The 16,330-nt window shown below is 33.2% G+C and overlaps 1 long non-coding RNA gene across 1 annotated transcript in view; it reads right to left on the bottom strand.

Moving 5' to 3' along the window:
- Positions 1-1,587: 1,587 nt before the first annotated feature.
- Positions 1,588-16,330, bottom strand: part of LOC103101498 (uncharacterized) — an 88,634-nt gene continuing 73,891 nt past the window's right edge. Inside the window, exon 3 of the long non-coding RNA XR_468758.3 lies at positions 1,588-2,090. This is a non-coding gene — a long non-coding RNA (uncharacterized LOC103101498). The remainder of the gene's footprint in view (positions 2,091-16,330) is intronic.

The raw sequence follows: 16,330 nt of genomic DNA, 5'->3' as shown, positions 1-16,330 counted from the left end.
ACTGACTATATAAGCTTCTGACTTAAAGACAACTGCAAAGGCTATGTGCACTGATTAGATAGTATATTATGTGGCTATAGAAGAGGAACAAAAACATACAAGTGAAAAACATACATGTGATTGGATGGAGGCAAAAACCTTGAGAGAATGGAGTCCCTGATTGTAGATCCAGGACAGAGGAGACAGACTCTGGAGAAACTACAGGGAATAAAAGTGATTGTGTTGCTTAGGTACCCTGCAATATAGAAATTACAAGAACTAAGAAATCAAAGACCCACAGAAAGCTTCTCAACAACAATAAACTAAGCATTAACACTTTGTCCTGCCCATGGAAGGAAAATAATCTGACACTTCCATAAAATTTACAATTAATAAATAGTTCACTAAAAAAATTAAATGAGTAAACAAAAGAGAAAGAGTCCAACTATAAATTACTTCTTTGGAAATAAAGTCATGTTTCAAAATCAGAAGACATTAAATTGAAAGTACTTCTAAAACTTTAAAGAAAATCATAAAATGGATACAATCCTAAAAAGAGTTTATAAACCAAATGAGAAAAGTTGAGAAAAAATTAGAATAAAATAAAAACAATGTAAGAAAGTAAAGAAATTTATGAAAGAAAGATCAACCAATTGAGGGGGGGAAGATCCAGAAACTCACCAAAGAAAAATGATTCATTAAAAATTAGTATTGGGCAAGAGAAAGCTGATAACTTTTTAAGACAACAAGAAAAAAAACTATATCTAAAAATGAAAAAAAAAAAAAGAGAGAGAGCCTGGGAAATACCTTATTACAAAAGCAACAGATCTAAAAAATAGATTTGAGAATAAAAAATGAAATAATTCTTGAACTACCTAAAAGTTATGATAAAAAATTAAAAGAGCTACTTCAAGAAAGTATTAAAGGAAATTGTCCTAAAGTATTTTAGCTGAAAGATAAAGTAGACTTTGAAGGATTCCATCAATCAGCCCTTATAAGAAATCTCAATAGGAAAACTCACAGGAACATTTTAGGCAAGTATTATAACTCCTAGGGAAAGGAAGAAAGGCTGCAAGCAACTAGAATAAAATGGTTTAAATATTGTGGATCTACAATTAGGATAATACAATATTTAGCAGCTTCTACATTAAAACAATATATGACATGGAATATAATACAAACAGAAGAGGAGATTTACTTACAACCCAGAATAACCTACCCAGAGAAGCTGACTATCATCATATAGGGGTGGGGGAAGAAATCATTTAACAAAATAAAAGACTTACAAATATTCCTGAAGACCATAACTAAATGGAAAATTTGATCCATAAGAATGAGAAAAAAAAACATAAGATAACATGAAATACCAATTTAAAAGGATTTAATAAGGTCAGAATGTTTATTTCTCATATAGGAAAAGGTATATTTAAACTATTAAAAGTATATCATGAATTGGGTCATTTGAAAAATCACTCATTAATAGAAGTTGTGTCAAATTGAATAAAATAAAATTAATCATAAAAGAGTGAAGACTGAAGACATCATATTTCAAGGAACATCATATATATGAAGAAAAATGAGATAAAAATAAAGGCAAAGAAGGAACAACAGTAAGGAAAAATGGCATGGAGGGAAATAACACAACTATTATAACTTTGAATGTGAATGGAATTAATTCACCCATAAAATGCACATAGATAGATAGCAGAATGAATCTGGAAGGGTTAAATTGGGGGTTTGACTAATAAAAGAGTTATAAATTCAATGTTGTGGTCACTGAATTCAAAATATTATCCCTAAGCCAGAAAAAAAAACCTTTTAGTAGCTTTTATTTATAACAAGGAAGAGAAAGAGTTGAAGCAGGAAATGTAGGAGGGAAAGAGGTAAAGAGTTGCTTAGCCTACGCTAAGTGCTGATCCAATGAAGTTTAGCTCACTACCTGACAAAATTACAATCTCCATGTTGAAGTCCAAGATACTCACCAACAAGTCGATGCAGAATCCAAGGAAAAGAGTCTCTCCACAGAACTCATGCTGAAGGTGAGTGTCCCACAGAAGCCCCAAGGAGCAGAGAGAGAGTCTCCTTGCAAAGCCACCAAAGCAGGAATCTCTCTAAGCCAAAAGTACAAAGGAGAAGTCACAGAGATGAATAAAATCTTAGATAATCTAAATTTGGTACCTATCTAGAGAGAACTGAATGGGAATGGAAAGAAAAATATCTTTTTCTCAATGGTATGTGGAACCTTTACAAAAATAAATTCTATATTAGGATACAAAACTTTATAATTAAATGCAGAAAATAGCAATATTAAATGCATAGTTTTCAGATCATAATTTAATAAGGATTCATGGAAATACATAATAGAAGTTATTTGGAAATTAATTAAAAATTAATTTAATTTTAAAAAATTTGTGAGTTAAGGAACAAGCCATAGAAACAATAATTTTATTAAAGAAAATTATAATAATTAGACAACATACCAAAACCTATGAGATATGGCAAAGGCAGTAATTAGAAAAAAAAAGTTGCATCTCTAAATGCTAATATGAATAATTTAGAGAAAAGACAGATCAATAAATTAAGTGTATAATTTTTAAAAACTAGGAAAAGGATAAATTAAAATTTTCTAATCAAATACAAAATTGGGGATTCTAAAAATGAAATGCGAAATTAACCAAACTGAATTTAAGAAAACCATTGAATTAGACAATAAAACTGAGCTGATTTTATGAAAAAAAAACTAACCAAATAAACTGTTGGTTAATATGTTTAAAAAGAGAGAAGAGAAGCAAATCATTAGCATAAAAATGAAGAATAAACTTACTACTAAAGAAGATGAAATCAAAGCAATGATTAGGGATTATTTTGCCCAATTATATACCAAGAAATTTAACAATTTAAGGGAAATGGATGAATACTTACAAAAACATAAATTGCTTAGACTAAGAGAGGGGAAAAAAGATTATCTAATTAAACTTATTTTAGAAAAATAAATTGAACAGGCTATAAATGAACTTCCTAGGGAAAATAAATGCATCAGGACCAGATGGAATTACAGAAGAATTCTACCAAACATTAAAGATAATCCAAATCTAATATTAAATGAATTATTTAGAAAAAACTGATAAAGAAGGAGTCCTGCCAAACTTCTTTTATGAAACAGAGCTGATACTTATGTGCAGAAAAATCTTATGGCAAAACACAACATTCATCCCTATTAAAAACATGTCAGGAGGAGGAGTCAAGATGGAGGCTTAGCGGCAGCAAAAGTTCACACCTCTGAAAACCCTTCCTTACAGATTAAAAACCAAATGCTCCCAGGGGACTAAAAACCAAACCTAACAACAGGATAGAGCCAAGGAACCTTCCTACTGGACTCAACTTAAAAGCTACACCCCCAAAAAGCCTGAATTTGAGAACAATCGGGTTTAAGGGAAAAGAAGAAGGAAGATCCCAGGACCCCTCTGCCACCTACAATAATGAGCCTCCAGCAGTGGCTAGAATCTCTGAGCATGCAAGGGCACTGGTCTGGAGGGAGTACCTTGCAGGTAAAGCTGTACCAGGCTCAGGGCTAAGGTAAACACAGGTGGTGAGAAAGCAGTTGGAGAAGAAGCACAGAGTAGGCAGTCTAGGCGCGGCTGAGACATTCCATATTGCCCCTCTTTTCCTGAGGTTTTGGCCCCAGGACACATATAGTTCTGCAAGATCAACTCCACCAGGGCTTAATCTTATAAAGCCTTCAGAGGCAGGGAACCTAAAGCTCCATCACACCTCCCCACAGACTGCTCTGAGATCCTTGCTAAGCTCCAAGGGTGAAGGTTGACAGGAAAGCCCAAACCCATAAATCCAACACATAATGAGAGGAGTAAGAGTGCAGGCAACTACAAGCTGCTAAGAATAAATCATTAAGATATCATGGAACAACAGTGAGGATAACACAGGATCTGGCTGCATCTACACTGAAGGACTAAAAGGCATGGAATATGATATTTCAGAAAGCAGGGGAACTAGGTCTACAGCCAAGAATCAATGATGCAGGAAAATTGACTATATACTTATAGGGGAAAGTATGGTCATTTAATAAAATAGAATTCCAAGCATTTATAAAGAAAAGATGAGACCTGAACAGAAAAGTTGCCCAAACACAGAACGCAAGAGAATCATCAAAAGGTAATTAAGAAAGGGGGAAAAAAGAAAAAACAAAACAAAACAAAAAAAAATTTAATGGACACAGTAAGTTAAATGATATGTATTCCTATAAAAAAAGAGGATATTGGTAACTCTTGAAAGTTGTTATGAACACCTGGGTAGCTAGAAGAATTATACTTAGAGGGAACAGTGACAAACTCTATAGGATGAAATTCCAAGACATAAATCTGCATATAGATATATGTATGCATAAAGATATATGTATATGTATACATATATATACAACTAGAGTTTAAAAGGAGGTTAATACTAAGAGAAATGGGAAAAGAAACAAAATGGGTAAATTTATATGTCACAAAGAATCACATGGCAGGAGTGGTGGAGAACATCAATACACTGGAAGGGTAAAGAGGTTGGAGATAGGAAATACTCAATTCTTATATGCATTGAAATAGACTCAAAAATGGAAGAACAATCAAATACATTGGAACAGAGAATTGATTTGCATCCTATGGGGAAGTAGAAGTGTAACAAATGGACTGGTAGGGAGGGAAATAATACAAGGGAGGGAGAGGATGAGGAGTAGTTTAAAAAGTCTGTAAAGAAAATAAGAGTGGAAAAAGAAGGTGGGGAGTAAAAAGGGAAGTAACCGATTGAAAACAAAACACTAGTGTAGAAGGAAATGGTGAAAGAAGAAAGGGCAAGACTAGGAGTGGAAATCAAAATGCTGGTAAATACACACCTGGTAATCATAACTCTGAAAATGAATGGAATGATCTCACCCATAAAACACAAGTGAATAGCAGAGTGGATTAGAAACCAAAACCCTACCATATGCTGTCTACAAGAAAGACACAGGAGGAAGGTAGACACAAATAGGGGAAAAGTAAGAGGATGGAGCCAAATCTACTGGGCATCAACTGATAAAAAGAAGGCAGGATCGCAATCATGATATCTGACAAAGCCAAAGTAAAAATAGATCTAGTCAAAAGAGATAGGGAAGATAATTACATCCTGATAAAAGGCAACATAGAAAATCAGGAAATATCAGTACCCAATATGTATGCACCAAATGGCATAGAATCCAAATTTCTAAAGGAGAAACTAGTGGAGCTCAAGGATGAAATAGATAGAAAAACTATACTAGTGGGAGACCTGAACCTTCCTCTATCAAAACTAGATGAATCAAACCAAAAAATAAATAAGAAAAAGGTAAGAGAAGTGAATGAAATCTTAGAAAAATTATAGTTAGTAGATATGTGGAGAATAATAAATAGGGACAAAAAGGAATTCATCTTCTCAGCAGTGCATGGTACATTCACAAAGATTAACCATGTACTAGGACATAAAAACATTGCAAACAAGTACAAGAGAGCAGAAATAATAAATGCAAACTTCTCAGACAACAATGTAATGAAAATAATAATTAGTAAGGGTATAGGGAGAGGCAAATCAATAATGAATTGGAAATTAAAGAATATCATTCTCTGAAATAATTTAAAGAACAAATCATGGGGGGAAAAATTAAAATTAAAAAATTTAATAATTTCATTGAAGAAAATGACAATGATGAGACATTCAAAATCTATGGAATGGAGCCAAAGCAGTACTCAGGGGGAAATTTATATCCTTGAGTTCATATGTTAACAAATTAAGAAGGGCAGAGGTCAATGAATTGGGCATGCAAATTAAAAAAAACTAGAAAGTGAACAAATTAAAAATCCTCAGATTAAGACTAAATTAGAGATCCTAAAAATCAAAGGAGAAATTAATAAAATTGAAAATCAAAGAACCATTGATTTAATAAATAAGACTAGAAGCTGGTACTTTGAAAAAAACAAATCAAATAGTCAAAGTACTAGTCAATCTAATTGAAAAAAGGAAAGAAGAAGAGGGAGACTCATCTCTAATGAAGAGGAAATTAAAACAATCATTAAAAATTATTATGACAAATTATATGGAAATAAATATGATAATCTAGGTGATATGGATGAATATTAAAAAATATAAATTGCCCAGACTAACAGAGGATGAAACAGAATACCTAAAAAACCTCACATTAGAAAAAGAAATTGACCAAGCCATCAAAGAACTGCCTAAGAAAAAATCCCCAGGACCAGACGGATCCACAAATGAATTCTATCAAATATTCAAAGAACAACTAATACCAATATAATACAAACTATTTGACAGAATAAGCAAAGAAGGAATTCTACCAAATTCCTTTTATGAAATAAATACTAGCAAAAAGACTCCAGCAAGTGATTACAAGAGTTATTCATAATGACCAGGTAGGGTTTATACCAGAAATGCAAGGATGGTTCAATATTAGGAAAACTATCCACATAACTGACCATATCATCAAGCAAACTGACAAAAATGACATGATTATTTCAATAGATGCAGAAAAAGCCTTTGATAAAATACAACACCCATTCCTATTAAAAACACTAGAAAGTATAGGAATAGAAGGGTCTTTCCTAAAAATAATAAATAGTATATATCTAAAACCATCAGCAAACATCATCTGCAATGGGGATAAACTAGAAGCCTTCCCAATAAGATCAGGAGTGAAACAAGAATGTCCATTATTAACTCTACTATTTAACATTGTACTAGAAACACTAGCAGTAGCAATTAGAGAAGAAAAAGAAATTGAAAGTATTAAAATAGGCAATGAGGAGACCAAGCTATCACTCTTTGGAGATGATATGATGGTCTACTTAAAGGATTAACTAAAAAGCTAGACGAAATAATCAGTAACTTTTGCAAAGTTACAGGAATCAAAATAAACCCACATAAGTCATCAGCATTTCTATATATTTCCAACACATCTCAGCAGCAAGAATAATAGAAATTCCATTTAAAATCACACTAGACAATATAAAATACTGAGGAATCTGTCAAGACAAACACAGGAACTATATGAACACAGCTACAAAACACTCTTCACACAATTAAGACTAAATCTAAACAATTGGAAAAACATCAATTGCTCATGGGTAGGATGAGGTAACATAATAAAAATGACAATCCTACCCAAATTAATTTACTTATTTAGTGCCATACCCATTGAACTACCAAAAAACTTTTTTACTAAATTAGCAAAAAACATAACATAGTTCATTTGGAAGAACAAAAGATCAAGGATATCCAGGGAAATCATAAAAAAAATGCAAAGGAAAGATGACTTGCAGTCCCAGTTCTCAAACTATACTCTAAAGCAGTGGTTATCAAAACAATTTGTACTAGCTAAGAGACAGAAAGGAAGATCAGTAGAATAGACTTGGGGTAAGTGACCTCAGCAAGACAGTCTATGATACGCCCAAAGTTCCCAGTTTAAAATCTACTATTTGATTAAAAAAAAAAAACACTGCTGAGAAATCCAGAAAACAGTATGGGAGAGATTAGGTTTGGATCAACATCTCACACCCTACACCAAGATAAACTCAGAATTGGTGAATGACTTGAATATAAAGAAGAAAACTATAAGTAAATTAGGTGAACACAGAATAGTATACATGTCAGATCTTTGGGAACGGAAAGATTTTAAAACCAAGCAAAAGTTAGAAAAAAAAACACAAAATGTAAAATAAATAATTTTGACTATATCAAATTAAAAAATAGAAATATTGATTGTTCATGGGTGGGCAGAGCCAATATAATTAAAATGCCAATCCCACCTAAACTAGTCTACTTATTCAATGCCATCCCAATTAAATTACAAAAAAAAAAACTCAATAAAGTAGAAAAAGTAACAAAATTCATTTGAAAAATAAAAGGTCAAGACTATCAAAAATTAATGAAAAAAACATAAAGGAAAGTGGTCTAGTAGTATGGGATTTTGAATTATATTATAAAGCAGTAATTATCAAAAGTATCTGGTCCTGGTGAAGAAATAGGAGAGTAGATCAGTAGAACAGAACAGACCTATACCCTTTAGTTGTAAGTAAAGATACAAATTTTTGGAATAAGAATTCATTATTTGATAAAAATTGTTGGGAAAACTAGAAAAAGTCTGGTAGAAACTAGATATAGACTAATATCTTACACTATTTACCAAGATAAAATCAAAATGGATACATGACCTAGGCATAAAGGGAAATATCATAAGCAGATTAGAACAGGGAAAATATTACCTATCAGATTTACAGAGAAAAGAATAATTTATGAATCAACAAGAGCTAGAAAATATCATGATATAAAACAAGTCATTTTGAATACATTGCATTAAAAAGTTTGTGTACAAATAAAATAAGTGTAGCTAAGATTAAAAGAAAAACAATAAAGTCAGGATAGAGTTCTCATATCTAAAATATAAAGAGGACTTTGTCAAATATATATGAAATATTTCCCAATTGATAAATGCTCAATAGATATGAACATATAACTTTTGGATGAAGAATTCAATGCTATGTGTAATTATATGAAAAAGCTAAAAAACATTATTGATTAGAGAAATACAAATCATTCAACTCAGATATTATCTCACACTGATCAGACTGGCTAAGATGATAAAAGGACAAAATGACAAATGTTGGAGGGAATTTGGGGACACTAATGGGGACACTAATATACTGTTGGTGGAATTTTAAACTGATCCAACTATTTTGGAGACCAATCTGGAATTATGTTTAAAGAGTTAATAATCTGTATATATATATTTTTGACCCTGCAATACCACTACTAGGTTTATTTCCTAAGGTGATCAAGAAAAAAAGGGGAAAAGCTTAGATGTTTTAAGTATATAGCAGCTCTCTTTGTGATGAACTAGAAACTGAAGAGATGTCTATCAACTGGGGAATGGATAACCAAGTTGTGCCATATGATTGTGATGGAATACTACTGCACAATGAAAAATGATGAGGTGAATTTTAGAAAAAACATGAAAAAGTCTATTTTATTTATTCTCATATTCTCTCATAATATTCTCTCAAGAGAATATTATTTAAAGCAACAGAAATATTTTTGAAGAATGACTTATGCATGTCTACGTCCAGAGAAAGAATTGATAAATAGAAATGACATCGTTTTATATAGCGATATATAGACATATATTTTGTCAAATGATGCCTTCTCTAATAGAGGGAGGAAAAGGAAGGAGGGAGTTAACCAGGTATTTAAATGTAGTAAATTAATTAATTAATTAAAATTATACAAAATTATACAAAAATGTCATTATAATTAAAAGGGCAAAAAAAATCCCACTCCACAAGCACTGAATTTCCTTTCCAAACCTCAAGATGAGGCAGCCAAAGGGAAATTAGTTCAGAATATTGTCTCTTTTTCAAAATATTATAAAGGATAGTAGAATATAATAAGCAATATTGCTTTACACAACAGTGAAAAGCCAGAAAATAGTAAACAAGACTGAAGAAAGTTTGTCATTACACCCAAAGCAGTCAGATCACACCAAGAGCATTTTGATACCTAGAGGAAGGCAATTATAGACACAACCATAACAAAGGGCAGAGAAGCTAGAATTTCCAAAGTTATCTAGTCTCATCTTCAGTGGCAATGGAAATACCACATTTGAACTCAGCATCTAGGATCTCTTAACACTTCAGGATATGAATGGCTTCATGTCATTTGCAAGAAAGTGAAGTTTGTTCAGTTCTATTTTTTTTCTGCTTGGGGATAATATTGAACTGTTGCTTCAAGCCCTGAAAAAATTACATTCAATAAGGTCTATGATCAATACAATTCTACTATTATTTATTAAGAATCTACCATTTGATGGGCACTCATTGTGTTGGGTTCTGGTGTAGGGAGGTGAGACACGAGTGGCCAGAACCAAAAATTCATTGTTATAAAGAATTTTCAATGAGAAAACTACCTCTACCAGTGAAAGTCTCTTAGTCTTAAAGAATTAAATGAAGTAACTAAAAGGTCAACTGTCTTGACGTGGGTGCCATAATCATGTGTCAAAGGCAGGACTTGAATCCAAGTTTTGATCTCAGTCCTCTCTTCATCCACTACCATACTGTTTTTCCTTAAGAGAAGGGAGAGAGATGGAGGCAGCATATGAAGTATGACAGGAGAATCTTATTTATATTTTAGTTTGGATTTTTGGGAGCACAGAACACTTAGTTGTGGCACCTTTTCAGAACCTGTTCAATCTATTTGAACCTGTCTAGTAGGACTCAATTTTTCTTGACTAACAACCTGCACCACCATATTTTGAACCTTTAATACATTTCTTCAGCCATGTTTCATTTTCCATTTCAGTGAGTCACCCAGACAGAGAATAGAGAATGTAATTCATTATTCTCCTCGTCTTTGTAGATCATTTGATACTGTACATAGTCCTTTAGAATGTTTCTTCTGTATTTACATCTTGGCAAGAACACACTACATTGTTTGCCATTCTTCTATTCTCATTGCCAACTTCTCTTCTGGAAAAATCAAAGAAAATCAGAGGCAGGATACATCAAGCCACAGTCATTTGGCTGCCTGATGCCTCCTGCCTTATCCCTCCTCCCCTACAGGTTTCCAGTTCTCTATCTCTTCTTTTTAGTGCTCTGTAGCCCAGTGGATGCTTTCTTAGGGGCATATAGTTCCATTCTTGAACCATTTGGACACTCTAATTCCCTTCCTCTTTCACACCCCAGGAATTACAAATTCCAGAAAACTCAAGCTTAGAGGTGTGATTAATTGGCTTAATGTCTGATGGGTTTTTTCTCAGTGTTGACATGGGAGGCAGAGAAAAATTAGGTGCTTTCTACTGTGCTCTCTAAGAATGCAAAGAAAGGAAATTTTTAATCAAAACCAGTCTGAAATTCCAGTGTTTTGAACATCTCCTCCATGATACAAATTGTCAGAGCTAACTGCCTCTAATAACAACAGGGAATTGTTAAACTCACAAAAGATAAATTAAGTTACCCTTTTGCCGCCCAGTGCAGTATTTAGGAGAGCATTTTCCCTGCCAGCACCAAGCCTATAATTATGGGCATGAAAACATCCCTTTGGTGAATAAAGATGTGCACGGAGTGTTATTTACCAACATGCAATAGTAACTGGATGGAAATTCGAGCTGCTTGCAGTCTTGGAGTTTGCAAAGGAATGTGTCTTGTTGACATTTTCACTTGAATGTTTCCAATATATTAAAGGAGGTTCAACAGTAAAATGTTAACACTGTATGTGTTTGCTTTATTTTGGTCACATGAACTAAATATTTTCTCTGCAAAAACCATGAAGATTTGGATTTGTTTGGGGTGCAAGGTTGAGAGAGTATGCCCTGAGTTATCTCCTGCATAAGTCTGTTGAGTTGAGTTGCTGTTGGGTCATTTCATAATTTGAAAAAAAAAAAACCCTAAAGATGTGGATCTATCTAGAATAAAGAACCACAGGGATAGGCTGCCAAGCAGCCAATCAGGACTTCAGAATGGTCCATCTGATTCAGCTGTTTAAAACTGATTGGCAACCACAGTTCAGAAATCCAGTTCATTGCTTAGCAATCAGCCTGAAAATATTCAATTTGGCTAAGTATATAGACTTGTCTATATGTCTACATAGACAAATTAAGCTGGGCTTAGCATTAATGGGGTTTATGCAATCAATGTAGTTTGTAATAGCTACATCAGTGCCCTGCCCATAGCTAATACTCAATAAATATTTGTTAAATGGTTGAATGGATGATTGATTGAATGGAAATTATTTAAATAACAATTCTGGTCTGGAATGGATTTGGTCTTTGCTTCAATTATCCAGTCTGACAGTCTAAGAGAATTAAGTGATCAAATTAATTAGATCAAGATCAGATTTCTGTTTACTCTGAGCTAAAGTGATGAGTTTAACAACCCAATAAAGTCTATATTCTTGTTAGAAGAAAAATGGATAGGTTAGTAAATAATCAGTTAATGACTACTTGTCATTTGAAAAATCCATGGATGATTTGGAATTTTCTTTTGTTCCCAGGCAAGGATATGACATAGATGGCTAGTAGAGGGATGGACCTTACTCATCTTAGCTTCTGCAGATATACCAGATATATGCTCCAAAGATGGAAAAGATTAATTCCAAAGTGGTAAGGAGAGTGCAGCAAAAGAGGCTTAATGTGCCAGGAAAAGCATACAGGGTCATTTTGCAATGTTTATCACTGAAACCAAGAACAAGAGGTATATAAATTTCTTCAGATGTTTCCATACCAATATGGGATATTTGTGCCTCCCTAAGAGGTCCCATGGCTTTATTATCTCCTAATGATGTCTTTCTGTTTGGAAATTACATATTCATTTCTTTTTTTAATTTTCTTTTTTAAATTTTTTTCCACAATTATAGGATTCTTGTTGTCTCCCTCCCTTCTTACCACCCCCTCCCAAAGTTGACAAGCAAAGGAAATTACATATTTAGATGATGGCTTATTTATTAACACAATTATTTTAAATTAAGAGAGACATCCCAGAGTTAAATAGAAAGAGTTCTGGACTTGCAATCAACAGTGACATGGGTTTGAATCTTTCTCTTTTATTTGTTCTTCACATATGATGAGGTTATTTAAGCTTCCTGAGTTACCATTCTCATCTGTAAAAAAGGCATTAAAAATACCTATAGGACCAAAACCTCATAAGATCATTGGTGGATCTAAAGAGATGACATATAAGAAGTGGCTGTGAACCTCAAAGCATTGTGTAAAAGTGTCTTCATTTCTTCAGTAGTTGTCACTGGTAGTCCATATCTGAAGTTGTGGAAGGTTAATGTTATAGGGGATGAAAATATTAATAACACCTAAGGAAATCTCTCAGTGAGAAAAGAATCCTTAGAGACTCTGTAGCCTGCCTTCAAAACATCAGCCTAAGTACATTGCAGGACTAACAATGAAAGCTACTGTCAACCCTTTATTAATGGATCTCCTTCCAGTAGTCCAATCCCACCCCCAAGTACAGAGGTAACAAAAGAAAAAAAGTGATCTAAATTTGTCTCAAGCAAGAATCTCTAGGTGATTCAGCTACTGAGGCAGAATCCATTTTTAACCTGTAGGATTTTCAGTGATCTGTATATATCCTACTTCAAAATTATACCACAATATGATTGTAAGAGTTAGGAACTATGACATTATTTAATATTTTTTCCCTGGTGCCCGGCATGGTACAATTCATAGATTAGGTTTGTAATAAATGTTTGTCAAATTGCATAATTTATTATGTTGTCTATATCTTGGATTGTGTTGTGTATCTTCGGTTAAAATAAGGGTAGATTTTTCCCCTCCCCTCAGTTATTCAGTCTCTCAGATTTCTATTTCTAATCTCGAGCCCTGCCAGATGGCATCCCATCCCTGCTCCAATGTTTGTCCATCAAAACTTTAGAGCTTACATTTTTGTAAAAAAAAAAATGTTTCTGGAAATGGCATATTTAGTTGATGACTTTGCTGTGGAATTTTTGTGCAGCAAGGGAAAAGGAAGGAAATGCTTGTTTATGTGCTTTTAATGCATCACTATTGCCAAAATGTAATAAAAATCCATCCATGAAGTGACAGCTAAATGGACCTGAGCCAATGAGCCTCCATGAGACTGTTTATGCAATAGACAATCTGCAGAGAATCAGTTCTTCATCAGCATGTCTACCACAGGTAATCCACCAAAATGCTAATAGATGAATCACAGACAAGGGGTGGTATGATAACAAGGACTGCTTTTAAATTGGCCACCCTATTTAATACAAGTTAAATATATAGAATATATATTTCTATATAGAATATAATAGAATAAATAGAATATAATAAAATAATACAAGCATATGAAATTAATCAGACTATGAAACTGCATAAGTATAAAATCTAATTATTAAAAATTAATATCTACACTCATCAAAGAGCTTCAGTAGCATAGGAAGAAGGGGAAAGGGTGGATGTGGGTAAAATTAAGCCTGCTCTCTTATTTTTTTTAGAATGAGACCCCATTGAAAATCTTAGTCCTTTTCTAATTCATTATTATCATCTTTGTAGGTTCTTTTTTTTAAAAGAATGCTACACAACCTATATAAATGGTTCCATGTATCAGATCATAACAGTGATGATTTTAACCACTGGGTAATATTAATGCATTAAAAGTTATTTACCGATCTAGTGACTTACATTGGTTTAAATTATTTTCTAGTAAATATATCAGGCAATTGAAACCCAAAATTAATGAAGAGATAGTAAAAGAGAGCCAAGGCACACTCAGTGAGTTCAACTCACCAAATATAGATGAAGTATATGCCAGTATACTGAAATAAATAAAAAATAGCACTGGTGCATTCCTCTCAACAATCTTAGAAGGAATAAAGAGAGTAGGAGGAGTATGTTCTAATTAAAAAAAAATAAAAGGGTTTTGTCCTGATATTATGAGTGAACCTGACCCCAGTTTAATTCCAGAAGATTATTGAAGGGGTAGTATGTGAGCATTAAAAAAGGAAAACAGTGATCTCTAAGAACCAACATGAATTCTTCAAGAACAGGTCAAACCACATAAACACAATTAAATTTTTGATAGTGCTATAAGGCAGGTAGATCAAGAGGAAGACATCAGTTCAATATATCTATTTTGCCAAGTCATATTACAGTTTCTCATATGGTCCTTGTGGACAAAATGTAGAAATGAGAAATGGATGAATAACAAGTTAATTAGATCTTTGTCAGCTATAAGGAGTTCTCTACTAAAGTGCTATAGTGGTTTGTTCTATTCTGGTTGACATTTTTAAAACCATGCTTTGGATTAAAATGTAGATACCACAATTATCAAGTTTGAAGGTCACACACAGCTAAAGATGATAGCTAACATACTTCATAATGAAATCATAATCCTAAAAAAAAAGCTGAAAACAGTGAGCAAAGTCTAATAAAATAAAATAAAAACTGTTTTAAACTATTGTTATAGAAACTCTAATAAGATGTCTATATAAAATTAGAAAGTTGGGTAAAATTGCATCCATATACTATGGATGAGGTAAGATTATGGTAGCAAATAGGGGTTTTAGTGGACTTTAAACCATTGTCGATCAAGACATAGCAGTCAGAAAATCTAATCTGGCTTTAGGTTGTGTTAATAAAAGCAAAAAGTCTAAAACAAATGAAGTAATAAACATCGTATACTCTGCTCTAATCAGAATATACCCAGAATATTATGTTCAGAATTGGGAGATATATTTCAGGTAGGAACCTGAGAAGATGGATTGTTTACCCCCAAAAAAGTGAGACCAGGATGACTGAGGTCTTTGGGATCACAGCCTTCAAGAAAAGACTACATGTCCATTCATTACCTATACCTTAGGGTAGATTCTTGCTCAGTCATGAGTTAGACCAATAGTCTTTGAAATTCCTTTGAGATAAGAGATGCTTGAAGCTCTAACAAACATAGGCAGATGCTGTGGAGAGGAAGAATTCAGATTAATGTAAGAAAAACCTTCCTGGCAATAGAATTATCCAAAAATGGAGCCCTGGCTGTGCCTCACTGAACATCTTATTCAAACATTGGCTGGCTGGCTGCCCGTTTCTTGAGAGTACTGTAGAGGGACTTCTTGATTAGTCTTGGTTGGATACAGGGTCCTTTGAGATCATTTCCTCTTAAAATTTCTGAAGTTCTTTGAATGTATCTTCCTACATACAAAGCTGTGTGAACATTGGTAATTAGAAGGCAAAGGAAGATAGAAATAATGGCTTAACCCATAAAGGAGACCATCCAAGTGGTTAACTGAGAATCTAAATGGTAGTTTGCTATAAGTGTGGTTCTCAGTATAAAATTTTAGGATGCTTTTTCATTTTCTTTTTTTTTTGTCTAAACCAATAATTGCATATTTGTAGGGAACTCCCTATAAAGGAAATTCCTTCCCCTGGAGTGGCTCAGAAACTGCTATATGAAGTACAAGCTTTTGCTTGGGACAATAAAAGATTAAATGGCTTTCTAAATTTGTACAGCCCTTATGATATTACCACCATGATATTGAGCAAGTTGCTTAGCCTCCCAAGACCTCATTTTTCTCAATAGTAAAACAAAGAGATTGAATTAGAGAACTTCTGAAGTTTTTTTTTTCTGCTCTTTTATCTATAATCTTACAAGAAGGAAGATGCTAGTTCAACATTGTCCTAATCAGTGAAGATAGTAGTATCTTGAATGGATAAAGCAAACATCCAGCAACAGAAAATCCTACAATTCTTTCTGTGTGGTAGAGTAGAGGAAAAGGATAAAGGGAAGAAGCAAGTTTGTCCCGTTCCCTTCCTCATATT

The sequence above is a fragment of the Monodelphis domestica genome, chromosome 6 (genome assembly GCF_027887165.1).
Source record: "Monodelphis domestica isolate mMonDom1 chromosome 6, mMonDom1.pri, whole genome shotgun sequence".
In the NCBI taxonomy this organism is placed as follows: domain Eukaryota; kingdom Metazoa; phylum Chordata; class Mammalia; order Didelphimorphia; family Didelphidae; genus Monodelphis; species Monodelphis domestica.
Note: the sequence above shows the minus strand (reverse complement) of the source record. Positions and strands in the feature narration are given on the sequence as shown.